A 17,734-nucleotide genomic window follows, 5' to 3' on the forward strand; every position below is an offset into this window, starting at 1 on the left:
GAGGATGGTGTCCTTTGGGTCCCTCTATGGTCAATGGGGAAAGCACCTGCCCCACTGAATTTCTGGTCACGGTGACCAAACTAAGCTCCTTGAATCGCCTTCTGGAGAAACCTTTCCCACCAGGGAAATAAGCCTCCAGAGGGTAAAGTTAGACTCTGTGAAAGAGAAGCTGTGACAAAGGCAAAGGCGAGAGATGATTCATTGCCAGAGTGCAGCTGGAAAAAGGGGTTTGGGAATTCATTTGGGAGTAGGGCAACTGAGTGTCTTCTTCCTCTGCTTATCAGTCCAGGTCTCTCCTAAAGATGTGTAAGTGCTGCTCCTGCAGAACGGGACTCCACCCCACCCTCCACCACGGTGTTTGTATGTGTTGCTAAGCAAATCAATTAATCCACATTTTTACAGCTTGTCAGTCATCCTCTTAGGGACCCAACAGGAGACCCTAGAGTCTGATCTGCAAAACTGCTGAGCATTCACAGCTAGAACTGAACTTGGTAGGAACTATGCTTTGAATATATAAAATACTTTGCAGTGCCGTGAACTCAGGAAAAAAAAAAAAAATCAAGTCCCAGACACTCAAAAACCTTCGGCAATGTTTTCTCTTCATATCTCTGTTTGCCATCTGTCCAAGTGGGGGTGCAGTATCCCCTCACTTCATTGAGGCCTTGTGAAAATAGATTATTTCATGACTGTGAAGCACCCAGATACAATAACGATGACTGCTGAAGGAAAGCTCCCAAGGAAATTAATAATTCTGTATTCAGAACAGGCTTTGAATAGTGTGCAGTAAATAAGCCATGGGGTACACACTGAACAATGAAGATAAAAGAAAATATTAAATAGCTGCTCATTAAGTGAGCAATATCCATCCTGCACTTTAAACAGAGCAGAGATTTAATAGTATGTGAGCCTCTGATTAAAGACAATACCATAATGCACAAAGGCTATACTGAGTTTGTAGCAACAACTTAAATTCTTGCATTTCCCAAGTTTTGAGTGTTTGGCTTGGCCACTTTATGAGAATGCCAAATTCTCTTAATTTAGCTCCACACAAAAAGGGACATAGATCAATAAAGATTAGAGAGGGGGATGGGTTCCAGAACTGGCTCAACACAAAGTCCAAGGGTGTCTGGATTCAGTTCATATTCGAGAAGAAAGCTGACCACAGCTTTTTATCTGGATCCAGATGTCCTCAAATTTCAGGGCTAATCAAGACTTGGTTCTGCTTTGGCACCCTCTCTACTGTGATTTGTTCTCCTTAAGTTGGGAGAGTGTTTCTATGGACCTCTTCATTATCTTGACTTTTATAAACATTGCAGTACTAATCCTGCCATTTAATTCTCCTTATTCTTGGTAAGTATAGAGCATCTTGTTTAGCAACATCATTAAAAAAGTGTGAGGTAGGTATAGGTCTTCCTAAGGAACTTGGGTAATACAGGACAGAACATGTATCTTTCACTGTGAGACTGTAGTCAAAGGACAGGACAGAGGAGACAGGATGCCCTCTACTCCTGATGTACTAACAGGGTCAGGATGGAGCAGGAATGGATGCAGCCCTGTTGGAACAGGAAATCTCTGAAGCCTTGCAGGCATTCTCATGTCACACCTCCTAGAGTCCTCCAGCCACACTGAAACAGCGGACAAGGGGAAACCCAACAAAAAGCAATGGGAATGGCTGTGCCGTAGAGAAAGGTACAGGAATATCATAAGAAAAGTGTATTCTGAGCCTTGTCTTGACCAACACATCAAGAAGCTAGGTGGCTTAAACTGCCATCCAACTGCCCACAGGGAATATGGGAAAAGCAGAAACTCAAAGAGGTGGGAAATCAGGGGGTGCAGGTACAAGGTCTCATTTCCAAGGCAGACAAATCATACAGCTGCACCTGCTATTACAGCCTGCAGCATCACCCTGGCATTTGCTTCAGCTGTACCAAGGGAAGCCATAGACAATCAACAGACCATGAGCCATTTCACATAACATAACCAAAGCATTTATGTCTGTGTTGTCCTTCAGGCTGTATTCTCTTAAACTTCTAGATACACAAACAACAGGACATGCATACAGGTGGCTGTGCACTGGGAGTTACCACAATGGTAAGAAAGTACTCAGTTCAGACACAGAATCACACCATTCCACACATGCATACTCCTGAAGGAATGCTTTTACAAAGTCTTTACTCTTAAAAATTTAAACAAAATGTAAAGCAACTGTAAAATTTTCTTTTATACAGTACTTTAGCCCAAATATCTTGAAAAAAGCCTGGAAACAAGAAAGATCAACTGCAACATTTTCCACACTGCATAATAAAGAACTGTTTTGTGATGGCTGAAAGCATTTGCTTTTATCCAGTAGGAACTTGTCAACTGTCACGAAATTATATGGATGTTTGTTCTTAAGTCCTGAGATAGAGGTTAGAAGCTCCTGATCCACTTGTCTTGTTTTATTCACTATTACATAAAAACTTCACTATCTGTCCAGAAATGATAAAAACAGCATGTCAGAGCAAAAGGGTATTGACATAACTGGGAAAAAAGAAAAATCAATTCTAATCTGTTCTTCTTTCCACTGGATTGGCAGCCAGAAACTTCAATATGCTAATCCTGGCCACTGAATCCCATTTCCCATATGAGAACATGGGCAATACTCCTTTCTAATACCTGGGATGCCACATCTGCTTAAGACCAAATTCCAGCTCCCAGAATGAAAATTTCTGTGTTTTCAAAACTACAGACAACTCATGCTATTCTTTGAGCCACCTATAAGGAATAATTGCATTATATACGTGCACAGGAATGTAAAGAACTTGGCTGTTACACTGCTACTGCAGGTATCACAGCAAAGTTGAAACTCCGTCCTCTTCATATAGACGTTCCCATTGACAACGTGGGAATCCTGAATCCTGTCTGTAATCCCCGATCAACCGGCTGACACATTTGTAGCACTTCCCAGAGTGTCTTTTCATTCTCAGCATCTCCCTATGCAGTTATACAGCAAATCCATCAGACAAAGCACCTATTTAATACAGAAGTCCTGCTTTTGCTCCCAACCTCACCAGCAAAGTACCCAGGGCTGCAGGAGGATGGGGCACAAGCCTTCTCTAGCTAACTTGGTACAACACCGTCATCTAGTGGAGGCCAGCCTGGAGAGCAGGGAACCAGCTGTGCTCCTACAACGCCAGATAGCTCAGTGCCAAGTACCTGGTATGAGGGGTGAGAAGTAGCCACCCACCTCTAACTAAATATCAACTTGCATCTTCTCACTTATAAACTGTCATGAATATCAAACACGAATTCCATGTTCTTCATTCTTTTTTATTCTCATCCTCCCCATAAACCCATTTTGAAAAGGGTACTACAAAGAAACATGTTTACTTCTGCCTTAACTGGAAGGTTCTTCCGAGCAACTGCTAGAGGTCTGTGATTCAACATGTTTAAGCACAAATACTTTTCAGTGCTGGGATGTTAGTACATTATGAATAGGCAGTTACCAAGCTCTGCTGGGCAGAACAGTCCTGTTCAGACAAAATGCTGCAGAAATAAAACCTGATTTTGTATACAGATGTTCAATGTGAGACCCTTAGAACATCTTGAAAGTCTTAAGCAGGTCTGCCTTCTCCCCAGATGGTAAAGAGGAATATTAGCACCCACTTACAGGTGGTGAAATCATGTTGCCAGGATCCCCCTCCAGGTTCTTCAGAAGATTTGTTGTTTAACAACACATCCAAGTTCATCTCTTCAGCTTTCCGATTTGAGTAGCCCACTTGCAAAACTTCATAACGCACCTTCAGATTGTTCATTCCCACAACCCAGTTGAACATAATGAAGAAGTTGGTGCTTGCTACATTTGAAAGATTTGTGTGCGGGTCTTCCGTGGGGGCAAACCGAAATACAGAAGCAATGCACATCAGAGCCTAGCAATGGCTAACCAATCTGTTAAAAAAAGGGGTACTATTAGCAGAATGGGTCCGACTCCTTCCTTCTGTGTAGTGAACAAAGCCATATCTAGATTTGTGCTAAACTACAAACCTCATTATCTACACATCGTGACTACTGGTAAAATTAACTGCCCAGGATTGTCCCAATTGAAGAAAAAACTTCATTATCATACCCTTTATCTGAGTTACAAAGTTACATTTTCTCTAAATACATCATTTAGTTTTCAAATGCCAGACTTATTACACTGATTGCTCAAGACAATTTAAAGCAGGGAATATTTCAGAAGGAACATCACAAAAATACAGCTTGCTCTCAGAATTAAGGTTTCTCCTGTAAGCTTTACACAGCTTGTTTTAACAATGGAAGCTCAAGAGGATTTTGTGTTCTTCCCTCCCCTGCTTTTATCCCAGGGAAGGCAGCATTGCTAATAAAACCCACAAAGATCAACCCTAAAAATAAATATCTGCTGTTGGTCTAGACAGCTCTGGCTCTTGAAAGAATTTGATCTGGGTGGTAATTACCCTTCACTTTCAATCCATATATGAATTCAGTACTGGCAAGATGTGTCAGACTTTTATCTTTCTATCCTCCCCAGATCCATCCATCAGCATTTACAAAGCATTCATCATAGCAAAAACAGTGCTGGAGATTGAAGTCCTTTGTTTATTCACACAGCAAACAGCACAGACAACAATAGTGGAAGCTTCTTCTTTACATTACTCTGCTATCGTTCTTGCACCATGCCCAGCGAGAACAAGTTTAAGGGTGAGAAAGCATCCCTTTTATTCATCAGCTTATGTTATAAATTTGCCTACTAGATTCTTTTAAGGTCTCTCAGGGAAGGCAGAATGTACACACAAATATCTAATAAAAGATATCTCTCTCTGAATGCCTAGCTTCCATTCTATCCTTAGACCACCATGACTTCAACACAGCTATTACATTACTAATAAGAAGTAGACTGGGAGGTATCAATTTTACAAGAGAATACTTGTCTGATGATAACAGCACTAAAATCTGGTGAACACTCTGTTTAAACACAAGGAAGAAAAAGCAAGTCCTTTTACCACTCATCTCTGCTACTCTAGAGACTGTTTATGTGTTTACCTCCTGGCCTTGAAGAATCAGCATAGCAGCTTACTTAGTGGTGAAGAGATTTTTGTTCTTTAAACTGATGGCCTTTATAAAGTCCTGTCCTGAAACTCCCAGTTCTTGGTGCAAAAATAGGTTAACAATGACTCTTCCAGCATCAGAGACTGGAGAGGTATTTTTATGACTGGATTTCCCATTTTGATCACAATGCTGTCCTGTCTAAGTTCGCTTTATTAGCTTCTAATTAGCCAGTTGCCAGAAGATAAGGATTTTTTTGGATACTTAAATCATGCTCTTCCTTTTCCCATTGTTTTTCTAGCTATTTCCACCACCACTATTGTAAAAACAATTGAAAATAGGATAAAATAATCTAAGTCTAAATCCTTCTTTTGACTCTCCACAAAACTGGATTCTTCTCTTTCATGGTAAAGATTTTCATTAATTTCACTTCAAGGAAAGAATTTCAAGGGAGGAATAGTATTACTCATTTGCCTGCTGTTCTTGGCAGGCAGCGACATGTACGGAGCAAAGCCACAGGTCCTGTTATTGCCTTCAAGTTAGAGAAAGAGAGAAAGAGAGAGAGAAACAAAGGCATTGCTGTTTCAGAGTTAAAGAGGAATGAGTAATGGATATTTTGTGGGTCACACTAACCTGTATGGACACTTCTGAGTTATTCTTTGAATCCTGAGGTCTTCAGGAGGTCACTTGTTTCTTAAGCATCCATTTACAGTAAACTTCAAAAACATATAGCTCTGGGTAAAGGGAATCTCAATTCTCCTTCTACTTACTGTTGAAGATTGGTTGCAATCATGTCAGGATCACTTGTCTAGTTTCAGGCTCTATTGTGAGGCTTTATATTGACATAAGGCATTACAGATTAAAAAAACATATCTAAAGTTGTTTCAAAAAGCGAAGAGAATGTTTTCAGTCTCCAGGAAAACATAACATTGGGGAAAACCTGAGCCTGAGAATGTCCACTGTTTTCAGTGGAGCTATGACAATTCCTATCAGTAGTCCCTTACCTTTAATTTCCATTTTCATTTTGATGCTTCTTGCTGAACTCAAGACAGACTGAAAACGGAAACACGATGTGTGTGTTAGCACATCACCTAACACAATGGAATCCAATCTCAGTTTGGGTTTTCAAGCACTACCAGAATATGCACAAGAATAATTAACAAAAATTAGCATGTTCAGGGGCCTTCTGACTAGACCTGCATATCACGGCTGCCTAGATCAGAGAAAGCGACAGCCTACAGACTGTATCCGACCTATGGGATGAGGCTGTCCCACTCCCGAATGAATTTGCACCATAAGGTCTCTGGCTTACGATCAGAGGTGGATGTAGCTGTGGGAGCTGAAGCAGTTATCATTCCCATCTGTTTACACCATTTTTATGCCAGAGTTCACTGGTCTCACAAAGAGGAGGACTGGATGGTATATGTAGTCCTATTTAGTTACCATGCAATATAGCTCATTTTATTCACGTAAACTAAAATTAGCTGCAGTCTTTACTAATATGTTAGACTGGGAACTGTGATAGCTTAAGAAAAGAAAAGAGGGAAGACAGAGGGGAAGGCAAGGGTATGTCTTCTGATGATGACAGCCAAACCTGCCTGTGACTGTAAAGCTGATCCTTAATATAATATTACATGGTTTAGAAGCTCTCCAAAATTGCTTTCATATTATTTGGCCAGAAACTTGACATTCTGTGTCTAGATAATCCTAATTCTGGTTCACAATTCCTTCACTTGTACCTTAAGTAAATCACTTCATAGCGATACTTCAACTTTGCATGTCAAAACTGCATATTGCCAAAGCATTTAGGAGAGAGCTAGAAGGGAGCTGTGAAGGTTAGTTAGTCAGCATTCATTTGCTGCTGAATCTGAGCAATCTCCAAGGGATCTATGACTACAGTGAATCTCCAGTCCTTCTGAAGTTTGTCATTGATTCTGGGGAGTCAGAATTTTTCGTGTAGAATTGGTAGCAACTACAGACCAGCCCTTCCTGAGAATTCAACCCTAGGCACGCTAAGACAGGAGTTAGAGAGTTTAGGAAAGGTTGTGTGGCTATGAATACAATACAAGGAGGATTAATAACACTATGAGCCACACTATTAGGGTCTGAAATCAGAAGTTTCCAAGAACCTGGAACACGTGAGAATGTAAGAACAATCATGCTGAGCCAGCTGACAGCTCCCTTTAGCCCAGTGCATTGTTTTCAACTGTAAGGTAAAGAGTATAAGAAACAGGGTGTGTATATAGAGCAATTCTTTCCCAGGGACATCCTCCTCCTCTCCAGCAATCAACGGTTTGGGACTGAGAGATCACACCAGAACTATTGTGTTTAATAGTCACAAATGGACCTACCCTCTATAAATTACCCTAGTCCCATTTTTAACCTACATAGACTTCTGACCTCCACACCACCTCGTGGCAGTAAGTTTCTAAATGTAATTAGGAGTTGCATGAAAAAGTGTTTCCCTATTATTAGCTGTAAACACAAAATTGGTCAGTGCCATCCAGCTACTGGCCAGAGCAAGGCTCATTCCTGCACTAAGTACTAGACTTCATTAACATCCTGGGTAATTATATGACACCTTAGACTGTTTAAATCTTAATGATTAAACACAACCTTGAAAGAAAAAAAAAGTGTTTTCAAGAGCAGGCAATGCTGGGTATCATCCAAACTGCCTCCTCTAGCAATACTCCCTACCCACTGTCTAGACCAACGATATTCAGATAGGAATCTGAATCCTGATCACTACACTGGAATCTTAGGCATGTAGATCATCACATATCGCTCGCCAGAATACCCTTCTCTGTGCTACATGCCACTGCTTTTAAAGCAACGGAACAGCATGCTGCAAAAACCTATATTAAAATCCTGTAACAGATGGAAGGAAAAAAGCCTCCTTTGCCTTCTGCGCACAATCGCCTCAATCTCTCCCCACCAGAGCTGTTATGCCTCAAAGACTTAAGCCAAAAGATGGCTGCACAAGCTGTGTTCACTTCTGTGGCTGCCTACAGCAACCCAGTGGATAAACAACAGCCGTTTCAGCTGAAGAATAAGAAAACCATCTAAGCGCATTGCTCATCGGTGGCATTTCCAGTGGAGTGCAAAGTGTCACAGGCCAAAACAAAGAAAAGCAGAACCTTCTGCAAATAGAGATTTCAGCATCTGCATAGGTCACAGGAGTATTGCACATTCAGCATCTGTCTTTGAAGGTGAAACTTTCTATACTGGTCACTGAGGGAACAATTACATGCAAGTAAATTGGCTCCATTAAATCAACAGGGTCTGAAACATATGGGGACAAGCCAGCGGACTTTTTGTCTTCAAGAAATAAGCCGTTTCTATCATGGAAATAATCTTAATGTTTGCTGACACTGTAATTAAGAATTAAAGCTGCAGAAAAATGTGAGGTTTGCTAAAACACAATAGATATCTTTTATCCATACAATATATGGCACCAAAATATTCAGTGTTCTGGGGAGGATAATTAATCAGTGTTCTCTTGCTGAAGTTCTTTTAATTGTCTATGATGGGCTGTGTTGGAGGGGGGGATTATTGAGTTTTAACATGGAACAAGATCAGGCACCATGGGGAATATTTACACGAATGAAGATTGCATGATCAAGATCTTTGATCTGGGAATTGCTATTCTGTAATCATCTGTAAAGCACCAGGAGTGCCCCTGGCACTGTATATATAATAATAAACGATTAACAATAAATCATGTAATTAAATCTTCACTTCAAACATTCTTTTCATAATTCTTGCCTCAGATTTAAGTTCCCACATCAGACATATTAGGTCCTCATAATATTATTAAAGTTCCTACACTTCAGCTTTTAAAATTCCCCTAGGGATCTATTGTTTCTTTGTTTAATGTGTTTATGAGCCAAAGGCCCCATTAAATACAATAGGGAAACTCCCAGACCTTTAAAAACTTTGCCACCAGAGACATTTCTTAGGAAACAGGACCATTTTTGTCATTCCATCGTGTAACTATCGGAAAGTCTATTGATCAGAGAAGTTCCAGGAGAAAAACAGGAAAAATACTGCCTTCCCCCTGCAATCGTCAAGTCGTTCAGGCCAAAAGGCTAGCCAAGGCAGAACTGCACACATATAGTTTTCCCTCTTCCATTGCATCTGGTCATTCACATAATGCCATATTAAGAATATTTTGTATTACAATTGCTCTTTATGCCTCATCACCTTTGACAGATGCTTTCTGTAAGGACAAGGAAAAGACAAAGCCTCCTTTTATTTCCTTTGTCTGGAAGATAAGGAGGTGGGCAGATGCTTACATTCACCTAAACCCAAGCTGTACATTGTCCCCTACAGATTTGAATGGAACATTACATCTGAGACAAGATATTTTGCCAAAAACAGTAGAGATTTTGAGTATCAAACACTGACTTTTAAAAGTGAGTTCCCATGCACCTTCAAAGGCACTTCTTAACAAATATGGAGAGAGACTTTTTACAGAGAGCAGGACGAAGCCACTGTCAGTATGCTGAAGAAGCTGGAGTCTACCAGAGACAAACTTCACGGTCTGAACCCATGCTGAAATTTAGTTGACACTGCACCCTGTAATCCAGATAACCAGTGAATTCTGGCTTATTTTAGAGGGGTTATCTTGTCTAGCTGCAAGGTTCTTCTCAACTGCTCACCTGATTTCTCTAAAAATTAAAATTAATTCAGAATTTAAGTCTCCTTGGTGAAGCCACAGAAGATAAGCTGGGGTGCTGTGGTTCATCAATTTAGCCTCAATATTCAAAGAAGGCACAGAGCTAAGCAGGGAGTTCACACTTGTGTAAAAGTGTACCCAAGGGATATGCAGGGTTACTCTGTAAAAGCCCAAGTCTAAAGTGAGAATGCCTGGCATCAATCTAAGCAACATCATGCCAGTAAAGACGGTTCACCCGCAGTTGAGTTGGCGGTTTCTCAACATAGAAAAGCTTAGAATGACGGTTAGCATGAGCCATGGGTGAAATGGAAATTCCTTTGGCCTCAACTAATGCATTTTAAGTGACTCCCACTTAGGGTCAGATAATTATAAGTTCTATTTTGTTAAACAGTTAAAAAAACAAACACAATCTGTGTTAGGCTGGAAAGTTCTACATTCCAGTGAACATGAGGGATGGTGAACATAGCCTGTGGGCCAAACACAGCCCACGCAGAGCTTCACACTGTAGAAGCTTTCATCTTCAGCACCCCGAGATACAGCCCACAGAGGCTATAGGATCTCAACATGCAGTGCTCCATCTTGCTCCAACTTAACGCATATCACATGCTAGGGCCTGTACCTTCCATGAGCCATACTCTCATACCACAATTGAGGAGGCTCCCAGCTTGCTGTATCTTTAACTACTTAAGGGGCGGGGGGCTTAGTTTGGATTTCAAGAGGGTGAGACCTAGGTGTAACTTATGTAACCAGCAAGGTTCCCACAGGGCTGCTGCTTGTTCAGAAGTTAGGAATTGACAGTGTAAATATTCACCCATCAGTATGCTGATTCTTGATGAACTGCGCTCTCATGTAACATATGTCCTATGCTAATATTTACAAGTCACTAAAAAATACAAACCAAGTGTGTTTCCCTCCTGCCTCACCAAAATCCAGTGATACACAACCAAAATCATATAGAAATTGAGTATATGCTTGGTTGTAAACATGTCTGAAAAGACAGCAAGGAATAAGGTCATGCAAAGTTTCATATAAACAAGGGAATTTTCACTGTAGATAATTTATATTATATGACTCAGTGTTAAACAACAAGGAGTGTTAGAAAAATGGAGCTTGAATAAATGCAGTCGTAGCTGTATCTCTGTAACACCTTTACAGGACTTCACTGTGTAACCCTAATGAAGAGACCTGGTAGCATAATCTACCTTCCCAGATTGCCAGTGGAAAGAATTATTATAATTAATATAGATATGGCACCTTACTGTTAAAAAATGTTACAGACAAGTTCTCAATACACCTGTGAAACAGCTAAGAACAGACTGAAATGCAGAGACATGACGAGTTTGCACGTCAAGAGCTTCAATCAAGTCAGTTTACTGCCTAGTGTTGATCCAGAGCTATAGAATAGAATAAAAAAGGATTAGAATAAATTTATAATTTCTCATTCCCAAATCTTGGACCAAATCTGAGGATCACCTCTTGGTCCTTAGCCTAGCATTCTATTCTGCCTTTTGAGTTACCTTTTGTTGACTTGAACTTTACAGCAGTATGATCAACCACTCTCAGCTCTCTGTAGAGAAAGAGATTGAGTTATTCAGGATAGATTTTTTTGACTGACACTTAAAAATGTATTTTCATCTTTTTAATATTAAACCCACATAAAAATCTTAAAACAAACTTATTTTCTACTAACATTACTCACTTTTATTTGCATTATGTATTGAAGGAAACTAAATTTTACCCTGTAGGTTCAGTTTAATTCCTTCTCCAGTACGTACCTTCAGTATTGGAGGTACCTGCTTCTTCCATATTACCAGTATAATAGTGGACACAATGACCCATGTACTTATGGTACTGCCTGCATTACTGGGCTCTAGGATTTAAGAGAGCCTTTACAGAAGACGGCAATGTACCCTATCTGCAGCTCTGCCATGGTCTCAGCATGCAATCTTGAACAAAATGTTTAATTGCAATATCCTGCTTTCTTTTCTTCAGATGAAAGAAACTAGACAATAATTTATGGCCTCCTTTGTAAATGCTCTCAGATTTATGAATGAAGCATTCTTCTTTCCCTTGCTATTGCATTCCTGCAATGGCTTTCTGTCTGAAACAAAGGATGCTGGGTTAGAAGGGTAACTAATAAGCAACCTAAAAACAAAAGGAACCTAGCCCAAGGTCAGCATGACCTGCAGTAATTGCTTCTGCTGCTCTTAGACACACACCAAGGATTAGCAGTCACCCTACACAACTCCCTAGAACAGCAGAACAGTGAAAAAAAAAAGAGAGATAAGACAAAGGCTCTTGTCCCACGCTTACTGCTCAAAGGACACAAAATACTAAGTTCATTCCTAACTTATAAAAAATGTTTATTTAGAGAAAACTCTGGTAAAGAATCCCATGGAAATTAACCCTTGCTTCTCTGGATGCTATTACTACATGCAGAACTTCCAGATAACTCCAGAAATTCCTAGTCCTTAGAAGTGAAAAATGTTTAGTTTCTCACGTAACCATCCAGCCCATAAACACCAGAGCCAGACTGCAGGGAACAGTTATGCAACAGGGCTGTGTGGAAGAGAAAAAACTGCTCAAGGCATATTGGCTGCTTACATCATATTTTCATGCTCTGTTTACAACCTCTCTGTACAGGAATCTCACAATTCGGCTGTATAAGACGTGGGTGAATATCTTCTGATGAAATAAGAAAAAACCCAAACAGCTTATTGAACATTAATCTCATTTCAATTGAGCATAGTCTTTTAAACATCACATGTTTAGCTGAGGGGTTTTTGTTTGTTTTTTAAAATGTCTATACCTTTAATAGGCTAAGTATGATGAGTGGGGATACCTTCCATATACCCCCTGGGAATTCTTTTTTGAGACCACAATTCCCACCACATTCAGTTCTTCTGAACTCTCTTGTCTATATTCCTGCTTCATAGCAGTACTGACAAGCTAAAGAGGGGACTCTGATATTACTTTAAGCAGTAGCTTAATGAATATTTTTCCCCAATTGCAGTGCTGGCTTAAGCAGTTCCTGTTCCCTGAACTGACCAGAGAATTGATTCAGGTTAAAGCTACACATCTTCTACCTGTGTCAGTTCCCCAAGCTGCTCAGACACTGCAAACAATTCCTACTTAGGCTCTGCAAGCACTTTTACAAGCAAGCACCGAAAAATTTAAAAATTCCTGGAAATTCTCTCTCATCTATCACACAGACTTGCACCTATCACCTAGGCATGCAGGAGATGAGAACTCAAGCAGTGCTGTAACCACAGGTTTCAAGAGTGGAAACACAAAATCAAATTTTCTCCAAGATTAAAATATCCCTGAGCAGAGCAATGCAGGAAGAAAAGGTTCATCTCTGGCTAGAATAAAATACTACAAAGACCACATATATGTTACATCTCTGGACATTGAAAATTTTAGAGCCAGACTCAAAGTTTTCGAACATTTTTATGTACTTTTTGCATGCAGAACTCCATGGCTTTAGATATTCAGCCATCATTTAACTCTCATCAGAAAGAAAAGTCCTAGGGATTTTAATGACTAACATTAGCACAATGCAACTGCTAATGCCACAGGCACAGCTTACATTAAACAAAAAAACAAGTGGGTGGACAATTAGTTCAAAGGATGCTCTGCAACTCACAGTCTAACACCTTCCCTTCACCACAAGGGGAGGACTTCCTAGGGTAGAAACACCTTGAACAGAAAACAAATGCTTCAGAGATGTACCTGCATGTTTTGAACAGGCCAAAAGCGAAATCCTTCCTTACATGGCTGCACTTCTTTATGGAATAGATGATGAAAATAGGTGTTTTTGAAAAGGAAGTCATGAACCTGACATTTCTCCTACTAGTATGTTGAGATTATCATCAGCTCAAAATTGCAACTGCAGTTTGTGACTGTAGTTTAAAAAGAGTTTCAGAGATTTGTTTGATGCGGCAGATGTCCACTAACGCAAACTTTACTGACATGTCTATGAGATCAACGCAGTGTCTACAGAAGCTTCATCAACATGTAGATGTTTAAGTGTCCACTGATATTCTTTCAAAAAAACCTAAACACTAGTTAGAGGAGAACAGAAGAGAAATGAAAAAAACCTATCAGTCACAATAAAGAACATACTAGAGTATATTCTTGAAGCTGACAACTTAACTAGCTATAGGCTATAAGAGAAGGAAAATGCAAGGGAGATTTGGTCAGTGTTTTTGTTTACATCCTTAAAATTTACTTTTTTGTGATCAAATGAGTCACTTGTATTGAATCAGATGTATAGCTTGCATCCTTTTCAAAAAAGAAATAGAGATAAGAGACAGAACTGTACTGAAAGAATCCAGACAGTAGAAGAAACACTGGATGCAGAACCAGCAGATCTGTTGTGTGATGATACTACTATTCCTCGGCGTGACCGACTGTCTTCTCTGCGCAGCTGTGCCAGTTGAACAACAGCGCTCACCTTTTCAGAGCTGTGTATCAAGACTGGTACCAGAAAGATAAGAGTAAGATGGAGAAATGCACATCCAGGAAGTTTCATCCCAGAGATGTCAGAGCCCTTCACAAGAATGAAACCTTGTAACCTTTCTGTGGGACAACAGCACTAAAAGAAAATCCAGAGGAAAACAGAAGTAACGGAAGATTACACAGTAAACTTCATATTCAACACCTGAAAAACCACATGTAAAATATTTCTCCTTAACTAATGAGACTGCACATGAGAGAGGGGAAAAATATCATTGTATAGACATCACACTGCCTCAAGAAAGAAAAAATAGCTATGACAGCTGGCTTTAGGATTGAGTACAGCGGACAGATCTCTTGCATTACCCACAGGATGTTGTGAATCTGGAAGCTGCATGCATATAGCATTGCTGGTTTTAGGCTGGTTTTCAGGGAATGAATGCAGGACAAGTTCTAAACGCTTCACATTTAATCACGAGGAAAATCTCCATTAGTGGCACCAAGATTAGAGCCTGTGCTTTATGGATAGGACCACATTAATACAGAAAAAACTCTGAATATTTGAATTACACCAACAGACAGCAATAACAATCAGAAGGTTTGGTATAAAAAAAATGCTCTTGTTAAGAGCTGTGTTCAATTTATCTATAGTGTATTCTCCCGGGTTGCAGCAGAGCTTTGGATCTCTTGCTTTTTATAAGCAGCACCTCAGTCAACAAGAATTTAGCTTGTAGGAATGCATTACAAATGTAGAACAAATCAAATTAGCGCTCAGATGTTATCTGTTGATATCTCATTTCTTCCTCAGAATTCTGCTAACCACTGGAATGCAACATCTGGGCAGTTGGGGGAGGCAACTGTTTTAGTAAAAAGTACTAAATATAGGCACTGCAGAACAAATTACAACACATTGCTTTACCACACCACCTACAGCACAAGATGAACTAGTAACAGTTACCTGCTGCAAAAAAGGTAATTAGGTCTACCTAGCCTGTGTCACCTTTACAGCATACAAAGCCAATTTAATCAGAGCGGTTATATGCTAAGGATGAGTGACAAAGTTACAGTCATCTGTTGCAGAGGTTATTTAAAGAAATCAAGATTTGGAGCACCATTTACTTGTTTCAAATTTTTTTCCCTGCCACTGCAATTTGAAGGCTCTGGAAGAATTCAGTAATGCATTCGATTATGACAACCATAGGCTTTATACTTAATATTCTACATACTTTAACTTAAATCTAACAGCATACTTTCTTATTTTTAAAAGGAAAAAGTTTGCTTTCATTAAAGTTCTTTGTGGTTCCAACAGAACAGGTTGGGAAGGGATTATGTGACTTCCTCAGTCAAAATTTTACACAGCATTTCACCCTGATTAGCATGAAGTGACAGGCTCCAGCGACACACATTTGATGCGATGATTTACACAGAACTAGAGGTTTTACTGCCCAACAGTTTAACGGATTTGAGAAGAGCAAATGAAATTTTACTGTAGCAGAAGTGCCGCAACTGTGAGTTCTATTAGGTAGTGATCAGACTATGAATCATTTAATAAACTGTGCCATTGCTAGCAAAGGTTTTTGCAGCCTCCTTCCCAACAAAGATGATAACCTTTCTGTGCAACAGCCGAGTGCTGTGAGAAAGGAACAGGACTAAGGCGCCTGCAGCACTGAGATCTCCTTTAGAGGCAAAAATTGATCCACTATTGCAATAGAGTTATGGAATCGAAGCTTCCGCTTGTCAGAGTTTAAAGACACTGGTGAAAGTTCCTTGCTCAAATCATTGAGAAACAGGCTGGGCAAAACACTAGATCATCTTCTGCAGAGAGCAACTGTGTACTGACATGGGCTGTGGGTGACATGAACCAACAGACTGTGATCGAAGAGCGTCATGTTTAGCCAGTGCAGATGCATAAAGCATAGGCCTTTATCAGATAATTAATTTAAAAAACTGGTTCTAGAAACCTAGAGCAATTTGCATCATTAAAACCAAAGAGAAACTGGAAATGCATTAATTACCTGAGGTATTAAAATATTTTATGATCTAAATATATAACATAGATTAGGCTTACTGAAATTTCTGGAACTGTACCAGAAATTTTTTAAGAACTATTTTATGTTGCCATATGAATACTTTGTTATCTTCACAAATAAGAAAATTTATCTTTTCCATTTAAGGTTTATGCTATCCCTTACTTTCAGAATACAAAAATGTGTAAGACTAAGGAACACTGTCCATACTCTGGATCAAATAACATCTTTCTAATTCACAAAACGTGCTTACATTGGAATATTCTCTCTTCCAAAGATTTCTGTATGCACCTTAAGTAAATCTCCATGTTTACCATGTGCCATACAGAAGAAAACATTGCTAAAACCCCCTTCCGTTATCAGTCATTACTCAACTCTTCCAAAGGCTTATGCAGTGTTTTCTGCAACAGTGTGTCCACCCACCCAGACAGTCAGCACGCCTAGTCCCTTGCTGTTGCAGGCAGTCACATCATAAACTGATCAAATGCCATTGTAAAACTAAATAGGCTTTTTGGCCTAAGTTTCCAAAATTTGGGAGTGGGCCACTCTTCCATTCAAACTAATTTGGGTAACAATGAAAAAATTCACTCATAAACAGGGTTTCTGACTACATCTTTTTCCGTCAGTGGTTCTTGTTTTCCGCTCCAACCCACATCATCTATTCTCTTCCTTCCACCCATTCTTCCCCCCCCCGCCCCAAAAAGGCTGGCTCGGACACTGTGCTTCAATTTTCTGTAGAACTTTCTATTTTTCTTTCCCATTCTTTTTGTTTAGTATATGAAAGCAGCTTCCTGTTTAGAAACATGGGAGTCCTACACCCTCAGTAATGATGTATTCAGCCCATCAATGATCTTGGCATGAATGCCTTAAACCTTAATAAGTCTGATGGGATTTTCTGTACATGTCATCATCAGTCCAAAAAACAATGCACAACATTTGTCATCTTGCACTGAATCAGCTCCCTTCCGAGTGCTATAGTTCTAGTAAGAATTCTAAGGGCTTACAAGCCTCCTCTTAAATATTTCAAATTACAGATTTCCAATGCCTACGGAACAAAAACAGAAGCACCAAGAGGAGACAGTGTTGTTGCAGAACTCCCAACATGATCAATACTGTTCTGCTTTTCCAACCCTGAGTCCCGGCAGCAGTCTACCATTGCTCATGCTGCTCAAGTCTTACTATAACCTATTATCCAAATCATGGGCTTGTCCTGTGCTAGGGAATAGGAATGAAACACAATGTAATCTCTGTTCAACTTTAAAAAAAACATCCCCCCAAACCCTACATGACCTGGAACAAAATTCTATCTTGTTCAAATACATAGACTGGATCTATTCCAAAATCTATTTCTGTGGGTTCAAGAAGGCAGCAGCATTGCTGACTTGAAATAAATGGAAATATTTGTCACTTCAGAAGTTTAACGTAGGTAACATTCATAAGTGCAGGCTGTTCCCCCTGCTGAATTTTAACTGCAATTAACTTTTCCAGTGAAGTTACTGGACAGCCATACAACTAGCACTTGAATCAG

Source organism: Ciconia boyciana, chromosome 11 (assembly GCF_034638445.1).
Source record: "Ciconia boyciana chromosome 11, ASM3463844v1, whole genome shotgun sequence".
NCBI lineage: Eukaryota > Metazoa > Chordata > Aves > Ciconiiformes > Ciconiidae > Ciconia > Ciconia boyciana.